General features: G+C 31.8%; 1 protein-coding gene across 5 annotated transcripts in view; it reads left to right on the top strand.

Moving 5' to 3' along the window:
* The window catches only part of LOC146996627 (uncharacterized), a 161,123-nt gene that overhangs the window by 97,524 nt on the left and 45,628 nt on the right, over positions 1-17,971 (top strand). For 2 of the 5 annotated variants that reach the window (XR_015042372.1, XR_015042371.1), the window contains exon 2: positions 16,819-17,338. The exons of the other annotated variants lie outside the window; for them this stretch is intronic. The gene's annotated coding sequence lies outside the window, so the exon portion shown is untranslated. The remainder of the gene's footprint in view (positions 1-16,818; positions 17,339-17,971) is intronic. 5 annotated transcript variants of the gene reach the window in all.

The following is a 17,971-nucleotide window of genomic DNA, read 5'->3' as shown; positions in this document are numbered from 1 at the left end:
AGCCATGGCAAAAATAACCGCCGAACTTAAACAACTTTTAAATTGTTGATAATTCTACAAATATTGTATGCAGATTTCAGGGCCGGGACGAGGGTGAGGTACTTGCCTCAGGTGAACAGATAGAAGGGGCGCCAAATTAGGCATTCGATCAAAAATTCAGAAATTTATTTTTAAGACTCATGATTTTTAACTTTTAATTTCGGAATACATCAGTGGATATTAAAAGAAATTTCTGTTATAAACAATCCAGCTAAAAAAAGAAAAAGAAAAAACTAATAGCGTTAATTTGTTTTCAAAAGACATCAGCTTTCACAGTAGTGTATAATATTTTCTAACATTAAAATTTGTTATTGAAAGTAGCTTTAAGGAACTAATTACACTTTTTCTAACGAACTGTATAGACTTCATGGAAAATATTATACTGGCCCATTAGCTGTCTCAAGCTCTTAGTCATAACAAACTTACCACATAATACATAGAAATTTAACACATAGAAGTTTCTTGCGTTGATTGATGAGGCGCAATAAAAGTAAAAATAAAATATGAAGTGTCATTAAATCTTGCTAATTTTAAAATTACGCTTTTATTGTCGAGATATCATGAATTTGTTAGGAAAAAAAGTGTCTGACAGCCAAACTATTGGCATATTTAAATTAGATGGCATATAAATTTCTGCTCAAGCTTAAATAAACTTTTCGTCGGGGGTAGATAGTCTAACTGATGAAAGATTCGGTGACTATTAAAGACTTATTTCATTGATTAATCTATTATTATAAAGATGCTCGCGAGACTATATGCTTTAGAAGCGATGCGTTCGTGGAGGATGTTCTGATAGAACTTCCTGATATTCAAAGTACAGAAGACTTATAGCAGTCAATCCGATCACTACAATAAACTGAACAAGTTGCCTGTGTTACTCCTTGGCCACTTCTGAACGCGAACATTAATAGAAAGACCAGAAATGTAGAAATTATTACTTAGTAGTTTCCGCGATCAAAAATATCTCTTTAAGTGCTTAAAATGAAAGTCGCAATTTTACTTGATAAGAGGATTGTTTGTGGAATTGAGCTAATTGTTAAAAAATCTGATGTGTACACCACATGACTTCCTTGTACGGAACATTAAATTATAGGCATTTTTTTCTTGAATTTCATTTAAATTGATTGGATTGAATTAAATCTACTTCGTCGACAGCGCATAAACCACAATAGAATAAATGCACTCTTTAAAATTCACTATATTTGTTTACTATAACGACACTCTGAATGCACAAAATTTATATCATTAGAAGAATTATCGTTGCCACATGTTCTATTCAAATACTATAATAAAGCTAAAACAATGTATGAAGGAAATTAAGCAAACAAAACAGAAAAGAAACAGTTTTTCACAGACGATTTAGCATTTCTCATTCAATTAATTCAGTTCTCACTTCGCGAAGAGGCAAAAATATATAAAAACTCAAAATATCTGCATTCAAAATTACGAAGCAAATCTTAAACACTTATTTCCTCGAAAAAATTCCAGAAAGGATTAAGCATGATTTAATTCGCAATAATAAATGAATTCGTTATTTTTGTGTTGCGAAGCTTAGTCTCTCTAGATTGGCAACAAATCTACAATTCTGCTGTTTCAAATGTAAACAAATATGTCCGCCATGTTATTTAAAACTTAACCGCACTTAAACAGCTTTTAAATTGTTGATAATTGTACAAATATTGCTTCCAGAATTACGAAAGGCATAAAAACCTTAACCGGAAGATAAAAACAACATAATTCAATCATTTTTAAAGCACAAAATATACAATTTACAAACATATAAGAGTAAAGAAACTGAGATCACTGAGCCGGGTAATAGAGTGGATATATATATAAATACATTTATATACGTTTGGTGCGGCAGATTGCAACCAAAATACGAGGTGCACATCTACATGTTATAGCAGTCCTATATACAAAATTTCAACGTTCTGAGGCTACTCGTTTTTGAGTTATGCGAGATATGTACGTACATACGTTCGTACAGACACCACGAAAAATTCTCTTCAGAATTTATTTTAAAGCAGTTTTGTAATTTTTTTGGAGGAAAAGAGTCTTTTGTTCTGTCCTTACGTAGAGATATCACGCAAAAACATCGTTAAATTGCATTCGATAGCGGTCAAAATGGATATTTTCGTTGAAATATGTTGCCTGAAACTTTTCGCGATTACAATACTTCCTTTTTACTTCGTACAAGGAAGTTAAAAAAAAAAAAAAAAAGAACTATAAAGTTCATTGCACATAAGAGAACTTCAACCAATGACGGAAACAGGTTCGTATAATTTTAGAAATGCGAAATGGTTTCGGTATAATAACCATACTTAGGTTTCACTAACATTGTAATACACAAAAGATTATTAATTTAAATTAAGAATTTTGATAGATTTTGATGCATCAATAGCATAACTGTGGTAAAACAACATAACAATCTTTATAACATAACTGTGGTAAAACAGCATAATAATCTTTATAACATTAACTGTGGTAAAACAACATTACAAACTTTATATAGCGAAACCATAGCTCGTATTAAAGCACATGATATTTTTCGTTTCCTAACAACCCAAACTTCAGAATTTTCTACAGGTGCCTAGTAAGCACAGTTAAATTCTTATCACTTATGACTATATTGTTGTTTCCAAAGCAAATATTGTGAATAATTTTTTTTTAAATATGACAATCCGTTGTTCTCCGTTTACTGAGACCCTTAACCCTAAAGACAAATTTCACTGCGGTTGAAATGAACTGATTATGAGTATGTTTTTCTCACTGAAAATATCAAGCTGGCAAATATAACTTTCTGAAGAAAATTATTTGGCACATCTTCTCTTATAACGGAAAAGATCCAAAATCTGTGAGGAAGGAAAATGTAACGATATAATTAGCTAAATAAAGCGTTTATGAATGTGTTTCAAAAGAAAATCTTATTCATAGTCAAAAAAGGAATATCAAATGCTACCTATTTAAAAAGTTTATGGCGCGATAATACTTTTTAAATGTTTTCTTAATGCTTTTCGTTTTATATTTTTTAACTTTAACATTATGTAAATTTTATTCAACAATAAATTTTTATTAACTTTCTTATGACAAAGCGTAAAATTCAAATAATTTCTTAATCAAAATCATTCAAAAATCGCATTTTTCACAGATGGCATGTAAAAACACCAGTGGTGCTGAATACAAAAGAAGAAAAATATTTAGTTCATCAAAGCTGCGCTTTACATTATTCACAATATTATTATTCACAATATTTGCTTTGAACTTACAAGGCTGTTTGACGAAATGCGGAAACTCAAATGAAATAAGTAATTCGTCGAAAAAAGTAATAACAGATAGCTCAGAAGAAAATGGTGTTGAATTTAGAGAATATAGCAGCTTTGATTCAAATAAAAGCAAACAAGTAATAGAAATTTCTGGAAACGAGAAGGATAAAGTAACCATCCATTACACTGATTAACTTCAATGATCCTTCATCATGGACAACCATTTCAGACAATTTTTCTGAACAGAACGTGGACCAGATCAAGCACAAGATGCTGATTTCAGGGAATCTACTTCAGAGGACAGAGGAAGATTTTCCAGAGAATGCTTTTTTAAGAAGTGTTCTAATGGGGTGGTAATACTTCGCAACTAGCTTATTTATTAAAAAAGAACTCTGTCGTTATTCTGTTTTCCATGCATTCTTTTCACCAAAAGTAAGACAGACTTTACTATTTCCAATCCAAAAAGAGGTTTCAAAGATTGGAAAACCGTAAACGAATTTCCGATTACGAAAATTCTATGATGCTTATCTTCAAAGGAAATGCTTTGAAAAAAAAAAAAAAATTAAAGGAGGTGGTTTCATAGATGATTCTTTGCATAAATCAAAAGAATCAGAAAAAGAAAAGGGCCATAAATCTTACGCGTTACATTAGACATTATTTTGTTTTGTGCAAAACAATTTATCTCTTAGAGGTACGCATGAAATTATTGGCAGTTCAAGAGCAGGAGTTTTCCTAAACTTAGTTGAATGGATAAGTCATTATGATAGAAATATTGCTTATCATATAACTAATCACAGAAAGGGATTTGTTTCTTATCTGTCTAATAAAGTACAAGATGAATTTATATTACTCTTAGGTAATCATGCTCGATTTGATATCGATCTAGGATCAAAAAAGCGAATTATTTTTGTTTGATATTTGATTGTACACCAGATGTTTCGCATCATGAGCAACTGCATCAGATTCTTAGATACGTGTACATAAAAGACGAATCCATATTTATTTAGGATTTAGGAACGGGGAAGACGGGCACCACAGCTTTACCATTTGGTTAATTGGTTTAGCGCCGTCTCCCCACTACGTGATCCCAGCCGTTTATTGATATTAGCAAACAGATACATAATTTGAAATGAATACAAAATTTGCAATGATACGTAGTTTTGAATGTTAAAAAAAAAAAAAAAAAAAAATTGAAGCTTAATGTATAAAATAGCATAATTATAAACGTACAGAATTTTGAATGTAATACAAAAATTTTAAACATAATATATGACATAACTCTTTAAAAATTCATATTTATTGAAGAAAGCTTTATAGATATAGAAACAAAAGAGAAAACTGATAGGGGTTTAGCAAATGAAATTATTTATAAGTTAAAAAAGGATGGCCTCCCCATTCAAAATGTTCGAGGACAAGGTTATGATAACGGGGACAATAGAAATTTTTATAGAAATTAGAGAATTGTTCGACGCTTTATTTTCACATTTGAAAAGGCAATACGAAAAAGTTAAATGAAATCTCCTCCGATTTTCAGTTTCTAACTGGTAAACAATTAATGTCATTAGATTTAAGTAATTTAAAGGCAGCAGCTTATAACTTGTCGCTTAAATATCCGAATGGTGTATTTTTGGTGTATTTAATTATGACAAAGCACACTAGGGCTATCTGCCTAAGGGGAGGGATGCCTTCGTGGAGGACTTTCTAAGGTAAATTGGCTCGTATACACGTTACACGTGGGGAAAACCACGAAAACGCCCATGCAGCCAGCCCGTTCGCGGGATTCGAACCTCGGACCGAACTACCAGTGTTCAGCGACTTTACCGCTCGGCCGCTTGTGGGCTAAATATCCGAATGAATATGAACGCTGAAGAAATTCAGTCAGAAATATCTAGTTTTAAAAGCCGTCCTATTTCAATAATTCCGGACACAAAAGCAGCTACAAGCTTAGAACTTTTAAAAAATAATTTACGATTATAATTTAGTTCAATTAGGAAGCAACGTTAAGACTAATTTTAACGTTGCCAGTTACTGTAGCTAGTGGCGAAAGAAGCTTTAACAAACTTAAAATAATCAAGAACTATATAAAATCTTCACTAGGCCAAGAAAAACTTTCAAACATGGTCATTCCCTCTATAGAACATGAGTTAAGCAATCCAACAGATTTTGAAAAAATTATTGATGATTTTGCTTCTTTAAAAGTTAGAAAAATTAAATTATAAATATGCGTGAAAAGATTATGCTTTAAATTTTGAGCAGATGTTTTATTTATACTACTTAATATTATTTGCCATTGTTCAAAAAACATATTTTTAATGTTTTCCATTTCAAAATTGTTAATCATTATATATATATATATATATATATATATATATATTTCACTTTGTGGAATATACAATTTTAAAATTAAATTAGATTTCTGTAAGTTATTGTATTTTCACTTGAAATAGTTACTTTTAATGAGCATAAAATATATGTATACATATAGTTAATTTGTTCAAATCTTTTCAATATCTTAAAGACAGTGAAATGAGCAATAAATAACATAAAAGAATACAAAAAACAAAAAATTCTGAAGAGCAAAGTATAATTAATGATATTTTATCTTATATTTTCAAGAGAAAAAAATTACAATGAAATAAGCTACATCCCTTAATACAAATATTCATTATCCTAATAAAAAATTAACCAACTTTCCGTTGAAGAAAAAAAAAAATCATGCAAAACTTTTCAATATCTTACAAATAGTGAAATAAACAAAAAATTCCGCGCAGAATTTTACTCTGCAGAACAACTTTATCAAAAAAATCAATAAAAATGTATTATATATATAAAAAAATGACATTGAAATATGCTAATCTCTTAAAAACAGTGACATAAGGAATAGGATGAAAAATTGTTGCCATACCCATATTTCTAAAAAAAAAAAAAAAAAAAAAAAAAAAAAATAAGAAAGGAAAATTATTGCCAAAATCACATTTTTAAAGATGTGAGAAGAATACTCGGAAGCTTCATTTAAAAATTTTTTTAAAAATACAAAATATCATTTTTCCAAAATTCTTTTAGTAAAAGCAGTCGCAAGGATGAAAGTTTAACGTGTCCAAAAATCGAAGAAAAATAAACTGTACATTTTTAAAAATAAATTTTTTTAGAAAAAATTCCGTTGAAAAGGTGTTGGAAGCTCACTTTGTTAAATAAATTCGTATTCAATCGATTTATCGAAACACGAAATTTATTTTAAGTTGGTAAAATAGCTAAGTGCCTACGTTTCAGGACGATGTGAAAATGGAGTATGTAGAGTAAAATCTCGCTTTCCTATAGCCCATTACGTCTCAAAATGACGCGTTTTCGTCACAAAACATAAAATAAAAAAATTTCGAAAAAATCGCTTCGAGGTTCACTGGCTATTGTCTGGATGCACCTACGTATTGAATTTCGTAGCCGTGGGTCTAATAGCTTACGCGCAGCGCGAACGAAAGACACATACACTGACACACAGATAACTCTTTCTTTTATTATATGTAGAGATTATATGTATATATATGCAATAATGCATATATATATATTTTTAGCGCTTGTTTGTATAATGTTACGTTTCCAAACTTCATTTAGTATTATTTATTTATTTCCTCCCTTACAAGTAGGTAAACAAATAATCTTGCATTGTATACAGGGGCGCACATTTATCGCTTTGCCTCAGGTGAAGAAATATGTAGACACGGCTCTGGCAGATTTACTAAAGGCATAAAAACCTTAACCGGAATATATGAACAACATAATTCAATTATTTTTAAAGCAAAAAATGCACAATTTACAAACATAAGAACTAAGAAACTGAGACGAGTAACAAAATGTATATATATATATATATTTATATACATTTGGTGCGGCAGATTGCAACCAAAATGGAGGTGCACATCTACATGTTATAGCAGTCCTACATATACAAAATTACGTTAAGTTACAACGTTATGAGGCTATTCGTTTTTGAGTTACGTGAGATACGTACGTGAACATACGTACGTAGAGACGCCACGAAAACAATCTCTTCAGAATTCATTTTAAATCAGTTTTATACATTTTTGGGCAAAAAGAATTCTTTATTCTGCTCTTAGGTACAGATGTCACGCAGAAGTATCATTAAATTGCATTGAATAGGGGTCAAATTATGATAGAAAATTATGAATATTCAGAAAAATTATAAGATTTAAGTAAGATGCTGTCCGCAATCAATAAATGCTATTAAAATCAATAAAATAATATTTAACAACATTAATAATTCCTCCTGTCAATTCATAAAAATCATGCTATTACCGCAGTTTCTAATTATAATTATAATCATTGGTAAACTTTCACAGTTTTGACTAGAACATGATTTTTATCACTATCATTTATAAATAAAACCAGTGATTACCAAAATTTTACGTTTTCAGATTTTAAAAGACTAAAAATAATCAGAAAAACTTTCAATCGCAAAATTTAAAATACTGTGTCACTTTGCATTTAATTTAGTTTATATGAAGAAGCACCTCAGTATGTAAGAGAAGTAGGTATTGGGAAGTAAAGTGTAAGAATATACAAACGCAGATTCATACTTCGTATCTTCATGTAAAAAATTTACATTTCTTGCGCACATACTTCTAAAAACGAGATAAAAAGTGTGTCATTTTTTTCCCCCCCTTGGAAACATACGTACAAATATAAACTGCTATTGTTACTGTTAAATATAAATCCCTCACACATAGAATTAATTAATTCTGGATTAAATTTACTTTTGATGCTGATTTAGGTTCAAAAGAATTTATTGAAAGACACTCGAACATGTATTTGAGTTATGGCAGAGCCTACGAAGACTGTCTGCTTAGGGAAAGAGATGCCTTTATGGAGAACTTGTTGAAGTGAACACTATTTAGAGTTGTTACAGTAATAATAGCAGTAATACATCAAAACATCTCAAATTTATCTGATGAGCTCAAATATTAAATTAAATAGTTTTTTATTTAATTTAATAGTTGAGATAATCTAAATAACATTTACCCTAAAATTACGTAAAATAATATATTTATTTGTTTACACAATATTTCTGTAATTAACGTAAAACTAAAATAATAATGAAAGTAAATAAATATTTATACAATAATGCCAATTTCTGAAAAACCAAATTTACTTACTTCTTAGTCTTTCTAACCTCGGAATTGAACATCGTTTTTTTTCTTTCGCCTTTCACACACAGACATTCGCCACTGACTGACTAAATGACAAGAGAAAAAGGGGACAACATAGGAAGCTATATAAGTGATTTCCAGCCTTCGACAATTAGTCCCAAGATACTCCACACCCCCCCTCAAAAGTTGCTCCTACACCGGTTTTTTTATCCCGGGTTTTTATCTTGTTTCCTGTTCGTCCCTATCCCTATGTGTTCTAAATAGAACCCTGCCAAGAAGACCACGTTATCTCTTGTGTTAACCCTTAAACACTGACATTTGTGTTTAATTTAATAGCACAAATGTCAGTGCAATGGATATTGAAGTAACAGGTTCGAAGAGAATTGCTATTCGAAGAATGAAAAAAAATTACGTTAACAAATGGAAAATACAGTGGTTCTTTTCACCTAAAAACAAAGGATTTATAGAACTAATTAAAATAACAAATAAAATGAAATGTATGAACAATATTGATGTTAATCAGGTTTTAACTGGACATGGTAGGTTTTCGTTCTATTTTAACCGATTTAATCTGCAGGAAAATAGATCATGTAATAGTTGTCAGGTTGATGGTGATGCTAGGCATTTCGTGGTTGATTGTAGTTTAACAGCCCCTGTTAGACAGATTTTTAACATTACTGATTTTAATGTAAGTGTCATTAATTTTAAAGTTTTCAAATCATATTCTCTTGCTCTAATGAAGTTCATGAATGAAAATAGGGCGCTAGTAGGAATCTTCTGTTAAAATTGAATTTTGTATTTATAATGGGTTTTAGATATCTGTGGTGTTCTATGTTGTGAATTTGTGTTTATGGATTTTTACTTCCTTGTACGAAGTAAAAAGGAAGCACTGTAATCGCGAAAAGTTTCAGGCAGCATATTTCAACGAAAATATCCATTTTGACCGCTATCGAATGCAATTTAACGATGTCTTTGTGTGATATCTGTACGTAAGGACAGAATAAAATACTCTTTTCCTTCAAAAAAATTATAAAACTGCTTTAAAATTAATTCTGAAGAGAATTTTTCGTGGCGTCTGTACGAACGTATGTACGTACGTGCGTACGTACGTATCTCGCATAACTCAAAAACGAGTAGCCTCAGAAGGTTGAAATTTTGTATATAGGACTGCTATAACATGTAGATGTGCACCTCGTATTTTGGTTGCAATCGGCCGCACCAAACGCATATAAATATATATATATATATATATATATATATATCCACTCTGTTACCCGGCTCAGTGATCTCAGTTTCTTTACTCTTATATGTTGGTAAATTGTACAATTTTTGGTTTAAAAATGATTGAATTATGTTGTTTTTATCTTCCGGTTAAGGATTTTATGCCTTTAGTAAATCTGTGTGCAATATTTTTAGAATTATCAGCAATTTTAAAGTTGTTTAATTGCCGCTACGTTTTTTTTAATGGCGGCCATTGATGTTTACATTTGAAACAGGAGACTAGTGGATTTGTTGCCAATCTAGAGAAACTTAGCTTCGCAACAACAAAGATAACGCCTTCATTTATTATTTAAATTATGCTTAATCCGTTCTGGAATTTTTTCGAGGAAATAAGTGTTTAAGATTTACTTTGTAATTTTTAATATACATATTTTGAGTTCTTTCGCGAGAACTGAATTAATTAAATGAGAAATACTCAATCGTCTGTGAAAAACTGTTTCTTTTTTGTTTTGTCTGCTTAATTTCTTTTATATTTCATTCTAGCTTTATTATAGTATTTGAATAGAACATGTGGCAAAGATTAGATAATTCTATTCTTTAAATGATATAAATTTTGTGCATTTTGAGTTATAATATGAACGAAATATATAAGTTAACTGTAATATAATTATTGGATTATATAACAGTTAACTTAGTTTCCGTTATAAAATTATTATATAAGTCAGCTGTTATATAATTATTAATACTGTTAAGTGAATCTAGCGCCAGAGTGTCGCTATCGTAAACAAGTACTAGAGTGAATTTTAAAGAATGCATTTATTCTATTGTGGTTTATGCGCTGTCGGGGAAGTAGATTTAATTCAATCCAATAAGTTTAAATGAAATGCAAGAAAAATGCGTATAATTTAATATTCCAATACAAGGAAGTCATGTGGTGTACACATCAGATTTTTTTTGTTTGTTTGTTGGTCTGTAATTTTGTGTTAGATGTGCTTCCTTATTTTTGATTTAGTATTTTTGTTTGTTGTTTGGGGGTGGCTGGGTTACTGGCTGCCCTCGTTTGTGGAGATACAGGACCCTTCTTTTGAGCTATGGGGACACTCGTGTCCAGGTGGGCTGAATGGAGCCTCCAATTCTTACACAGAGGTGGGGTGTATATGACCGCGCCAATGTTTTAGAACTGCGAAAGTGTTTAGTTACTGTATAGTTATTCTATTCCCTTTCAGTACTTTCAAGTTGACATAAAATATAACTATTTCTAAATTTTTATTAAACTCTATCCATTAGTTATATTTTTTAAATAATTTTTAAAACTGCGCCGCGGTCCTATAGACCTCACCTCTGCGTTCAAGTAACTTTTCTCTCGCCTGAGGGGGGGGGGGATGGCTTTATCACTACTTGAGTGTTGAACTTGTAAAGGAACTTAATTCTAAAGGTTTGACGTATGTCGGTAATATGAAAAAAAAAAAAAAAGAGAGAGAGAGAGAAATACGAAGCGAATTTTTTCCAAATAAAACGAAAAGTAAAGGATTTTCCCTTTGCGCATTCATATTCAGAATGACTCTCGTTTTATATGTGCCTCAAAAATTAAAAAGTGTTTATTGTCATTTCTTCAATGCATCATTCGAAATCAGAAGATCTTGAGACTGGGAAATGAGAAATAATAACACTTTACAATTTGACTAAAGGAGGTGTAGATGCATTGGATGAAAAATGTTCTAAACATTCTACAGATCGAAGAACAAGGCGATGGCCGATGGCCATATTCTTTAGGTTACTTGATATAAGTGGAATTAATGCACACGTAACACGTCAATGAGAAAAAAAAACTGTTTCTTTGACGGAGTTATCATAAGAATTAGTGAAACCGCATATGGAACGGAGGCTTCAAAACCCAACTGTGAACTGAGAAATAAAAATGTGCATTCAGAGAGTGCTAGGAATTTCCAGCGGAATCTATTCTAGCTAGTGGCGTAGCTAGAACTCTTGGGCTCCCGTGCAAAACATTTTCCTTCTCCCCCAATAAATTTACTGTGCTTAAAAAAAGGGGGGAAGAAAGTCTACATTTGCGGAGATTTTTAAATAAAATCCAGTAGGTTTTACATGCAAGTATACTGCGAGTTTCTATATAAAATCTGCGCCAATCCAAGTTTTTTTCCACTTAATTTAACAACCTAGTAAATAACTGGTTATGTTATAAACTGACAGTCAACATGATAGATTAAACGTACAAAAAAAGAAATTACACTAATATATAGCACTCTGTGTTCAGCTGAGCTTACGAACATGACTTATGCAATAATATACAAGGCATAAATAAGAACTTTTATAATGTAAATGATACATTTGTTAAATATAAAACATATTTATCATAAATTTAATAAAGAAAACTATTTGAATATACAATATTTGTAAAAAATATGTATGGTAAAGTTTTCCCCCCTTTCTTTTAAGAAAACTTTATGGTACACTAAACTACGCGAATATATGATTTTTATACGTGTTTTAAGTTTAAATATGTAAATATAATTCAGCAGGACATTCATGGGCCCCCTAAACCTTCGGGCCCCTATGCGACTGCATTCCTTGCATACCCTTATTTACGCCAATGATTCTAGCCCAGATGTAACTGATACCCTTAAAAGCGTAAAATACGCTTTCTTTGTCTCCCTAGACTAAGAAGAAAAACTACCTATCTATGTTTCAGCTGCAAGAATCCGATATGTAATGCCAAGAGAAATTTGTTAAAAATTGTCCTGAAAATACTTAAAATAATACGCTGCAGTTTTTTAATATTCTTCATATATTATACTTTTTTTGCATTATTTTATATAAATCCAGTTCTGTAGGCGGGAAATTTATTAAATAGTTTGTTTATACGCATTTGCAAGTAAGTAGTATGTATTTTATTTATTTGATTAAATGTTTCGTACTTTTTTAGTAAATGATTTAAAAATGAATTTTTAATGCATTCATTTTAGAGTTTTTACAAGAACTAATTACTTCAATATAACAAGCAAAGTGTATGAATGCTTATATAATAACAATAGTACATTATTTTTAAATTTTATATTTTTAAAATGCATAAAATAGAACGCGATCTGAGAGCCCTCTCCTCTGTGTTTACGTAACAGAAAATGAACCTCTGTACTTAAGGGTTAATTTACAAGTAGCAGAAGGGGCATATTTTAAAAATGTTATGTGCATAATGCAATTTAAAATATTAAACAGCCCTTATTTTAAAAAAGCGTGTCGTAGCATGCATATCTATAACGAATGCTGTTGTAATTATCTTTAAAAACGAAACAATGCTTGTTACATCGGGAGCCGCATGCAAAAGCTCCGCGAGCCGCCGTCTGGCCACATGCGGATTGGATGATTTAATTAAGGCAAAGCACACGAGGGCTATCTGCCTTCGTGGAGGACTTTTTAAGGGAAACTGGCTCGTATACATGTTACACATGGGGAAAAACCACGAAAACGCCCATGCAGCCAGCCCGTTTGCGGGATTCGAACCTTGAACCGAACTACCAGTGTTCAGCGTCTTTACCGCTCGGCCTCTGGTGAGCCCTTGGCCACGTGTGACATATATCATTAATTTCATATTGAATAGACCAGCCTACTGAAATTCATCGAAATTTTAAACCTAATTTACATAAAGGAAAGATTTATTTGCAAAAGTAAGATAATAAAAACATCTGTATGCGGTTTAGAACACATTTTATGTCTTGTACTAATTAATATACAGTGTCAATTTTTTTCTTTTTCTTTTGCGTGTATAAATCCTTTGTGGTACTAATTTTATTAGCACAATGGCCTCATAATCAAGGAGTCCAGGTTCGAGTTCCGGCGACGGCAGTAGCTTATTTAGGATGGAGCAAGGAGAGACATCTGTCACCGGGAGCAGCAACCAGGTGGCGCCAATTGATGCTTCGAAATTTTAGAATGAAATGTTTTCCATTCTTGGCACACAGAAAGGGCTACAAAATCTTCAGCAGTCCCCGTGCGCTATAAAACCTAGTTACGGCTCTGGGCGAGGGCATTGCTCGTTTCTCATGTCTCTTGCTTCTAAAGTCCTAATGACTCTACAGCAGTGCTTCTCAACCACTATGCCGCGGCACTTTTGTGTGCCGTCAAATTCTTAAAGGGTGCCCCCAAATTTTAGACATGTATATAGTATAAATTATTATGGGTTTAATTCTAGTATACGGTACACATGAGACATGGCGAAATTCGGTTTTTAAAAATAAGCCGATTCTGGTATCCAAGCCGATTTTGGTGCCGAAAAACTTCTGTATTTGAATTAAATTTGAACGAAGAGGAAGAACTAGTTTCGCTTTCTAATAATCGAGATTTAATTTTAAAATATTCGGAAGAATCAATTTATTCATTTTCGATTAACATTGGATGCGATTATCCCATGGCGGCCAAAAAAGCTTTAAAAATATTATTTAAGAAATTAAATAATGAAGAATCTGCATGAATGTATGTATGTTTCTCGCATTGTGATAAAACAACGGTACCTAGAGCCATCCAATTTTGAATAGCATAAGTCTCCACCCGAACATGAGCATCTGTAAGCCCAAATTTGGAATTTCTTTTATTATCTATTTCATATTTTGTAAAACTTCAACGAATTTTTGATTAAGAAACTCAACGATTTCAAAGCGAAGAATGGCAAAACTGTACAGAAAAAATCTCTAGCGCGCGAGACTGTATATCGGAAATTCCAAAGATATGCTTTTTTATAATTGCTTTAAATAATAGCCTTATCATAACCTTTTTTTTTTTTTTTTTTTTCATTCTTTGCCTAAAGAGCATTTGCCATTCTATAGAATGCCTAGATATTATACGCAATGCCTAGGGAAGTATATAATTATTCTCATATTTCATACTTTGGCTAAAAAGTCTTGCATTATATACAGTGCGTAGGTATTCTATAGAATACCGGCATTTTATACTTTGCCGATAACATATATTAGACATAAAATTTACAAACTAAAACAATATGTATTTGTAATCCAATGCACATGCGTAATATGATGCGATATAAGGCTTATAAGGTTTACGTAAGAGGATACTGAATGATTTTTTCGAACCATTTTAAAAGAAAACTAATAGGAAAAAAAAAAGTTGCTGTGGCATTCATTTGACTGCTCTACATTCAAATAAGCCCTAGTCTGCTGCAAATAACAAGGATTATTAAACATTCAACAATACAATTGAGATAATCATAGTTTGCAGGGTGCATGCACAATTGCTTACTCACCTAATGGAGGCAAGCCTCCAGATATATTGCTCACTCCTGAATGCAGCACAAAAAGATGTGAAAACAAAATCAGCCGACCTCTCTTAATTTCGGAATCTCTTGGGCTCAAAACCCGGAGGAAACTTAAATGTTTGTTAGTGTCTCTCCGAAATGTGGCACTTATATTGCTGGCAAGCCGAATATCCAATCGAGGGGATGATGGTAGAGAAAGAAAAATTGGGTGTTCACCATCAAAACTGGCACAGATCTTCCCTTTTCTCAGAAATACAGTGTCAGTTAATTTTCCCATTGAAAAGAAACATGTTAAGAAGGCAGGCATATTACAATTAGCAGAATGAATGCAAATTACATAGGTTAGCGCAAAAATATGCAATAAGAGGTACCTTTTCTGTTGGTATTTCTATTGGAAATAAGTAAAATTGCTTTGTAATGTACTGAATAAAAATTTTAAAATTTGAATATATCTATGACATGTAAACATAGATTGCAATAACTGATATTATTTAATTCGTGGAAATGAATGTAAATTTATTTTATGTTATGAGAAAAATTTGAACTTGATATAGAAGTACTGATGACATACCGTTGTAAAACAATTATGTCATGTACGAAGTTTGAATAAAACCAAAGAGAAACGTTACAGTATAGATATTTCAACAGTAATCTAAAACACCGAGTCAACATTTTTGTGTTTGATAATTGCTTAATATTTAAAATGGGAAAATTAACTGACACCACATCTCTCAGAAAAGGGAAGATCAGTGCCAGTTTTGATGGTGAACACCCAATTTTTCTTTCTCTACCATCATCCCCTCGATTGGACATTCGGCTTGCCAGTAATATAAGTGCCACATTTCGGAGAGACACTATCCACTTACAAACATTTAAGTTTCCTCCGGGTTTTGAGCCCAAGAGATTCCGAAATTAAGAGAGGTGGCCTGAATTTTTCTTTTTTTTTTTTTTTAAATTTTAGTAGTAGGCACTGGATAATGCAGTACTTTGTTAAAGGTTTGCAATGAATCCTTTAAAGGTAAATAATTTCTTTTTTGCTACCTTATTTGCAATGGCCTTTCTTTCCTGTGTTTCGTTTTTAATATTTCATCATTCATTTATCCATAATAACAGATTAACGAATGGCATTGAAACCTTGGTAATAGGCAAATCCGTGCCGATTTTCTCTAGTAAGTCCGCCCCCCTTATACAGCTAGCTTGTGTGCACTTGCCATATTTAATAAAACAAAGGAAAGTAGTTTTCCGAAAAAAATAATGATAAAATGAGAGGCACTTTTAAATGTTCTCTTTTAACATCCACAGTCTCAATACCAAAACAGAAAAACCATTGTTTTCTTTGTCAGCTCACCAGGATATGTTTTTGATTAGATACAGAATCCGAATGAAAATGCTACACTTGGCATCCTTCCTATGCGCACATTTTCATAAATTCATGAAGGCATCAAAATTGAAAACACGCATCCCAACAACTGATAAATATGATTTTATATTTTTGTGATAAATATGATTTTATATTTTTGTGATTTTAATGGCATACTTGTTTTAATTTTCAAAGTTTAATGTTATTTAATGGTTTATTATGAACGCTCGTAAAGTAACCCAACTTCAGCATTTATACCTAACTGATTAGAATTTGCGTAAATGCAAACTTATGGATCCTGAACATATGTCTTGAGTTACGAACACTCAAGTTATGATTTTCAAAATGGAATGTATGCCGCTTAATGTATGCTCAGGGGCTTACATTTCCGCTGCTCTCATTAACAAAGCGATGACTTACAGGATGGTTTACAAATGACTTACAGGACCATAAATTTGGCATGGACGGAATTATAATCATATTTTTTTGCAGGCAGACACTGACACTTGGGACTTTCCTGTGATCAACGATCTCGTGTGAATGAACAATGAATAAGTGGAATGTCTACATTGAACACATTTATGGGTTACCAGAGGAGCTCGCCAACATCAGACATAGCAACAAAAGGCGATTATGGAAGAAATGTCTTCAAGGAAGATTAAGGAAGAAAAGTTGATTTCAGTTCTTTGACCGGCGAAATTTTGCAGTAAAATGAGACAAGATGTAAAGTTTTTACATACCAATAAATCGCCCTGATTAAGGCCATAGAACATTCATTTTCTCGTGTTACAAACATTTTAAAAGGCAAACAACAGCAAAGCACGTGGGACAAAGTTTGAGTACAACAAGGACTCACAGAGTCAGTTTAGCAGCAAAGGAAAGTTGAATGAAGACGCTCTGGGATGAGCTTTAGCTAGTGATCTTATGGACAGGGACTACTCATTCAAAATATATCGCTTCCACAACATTTTCTACTTATGCCGTTGATACTGTTCAGGCATTTACAGTTGAGGTAAGCACAGATTCAGGTATTTGCACTGTTCAGGTATAAGATTAAATCAAGTTTTCCTGCATTTTATCTGTTTAATATTGCATTTATATTTCTTCTTTTAGATTTCCATTGTTTTTGTGCTATGAACTTGTAAAGTTTATATAAACAATCATCTTTAGAATGGAATAATCCATTTTACGTCAATTTCTATGAAGAAAACGTTTTCGGTTTAAGAACTTTTCGGATGACGAATAGCTTTGAAGCAGGAATTAAATTCATGAACCACGGTTTTACTGTACTGCATCTCAAACCACGGGTATAGAAATATAGTTCTCTTCTAAAATTTTGTCATATAGCACACACACACACACACACACCATGGTTGGGCTATGGTGGAAAACGAGACATATGCTGCCACACCACCAAACCGAGAACCGAGATAAATAAACATAGCTGTATGTTCATTTGCCCTCTTTTTGATTGTATAAATAAAGACGAATGTGTGTATTCTTATGTCCTCTTTTGACTGTATATATAAACATAACTACCATTAACTATTCTTTTTTTTATTGCAAGAATAAACACGAAATATAAGATGTTCAAAACCTTTATAATGCATTCTTTTAAATCATTTTGAGATGCACGATTTATTGA

Source organism: Stegodyphus dumicola, chromosome 7, assembly GCF_044657685.1.
Source record: "Stegodyphus dumicola isolate Sdum_Otavi_A_Nest chromosome 7, ASM4465768v1".
NCBI lineage: Eukaryota > Metazoa > Arthropoda > Arachnida > Araneae > Eresidae > Stegodyphus > Stegodyphus dumicola.
Note: the sequence above shows the minus strand (reverse complement) of the source record. Positions and strands in the feature narration are given on the sequence as shown.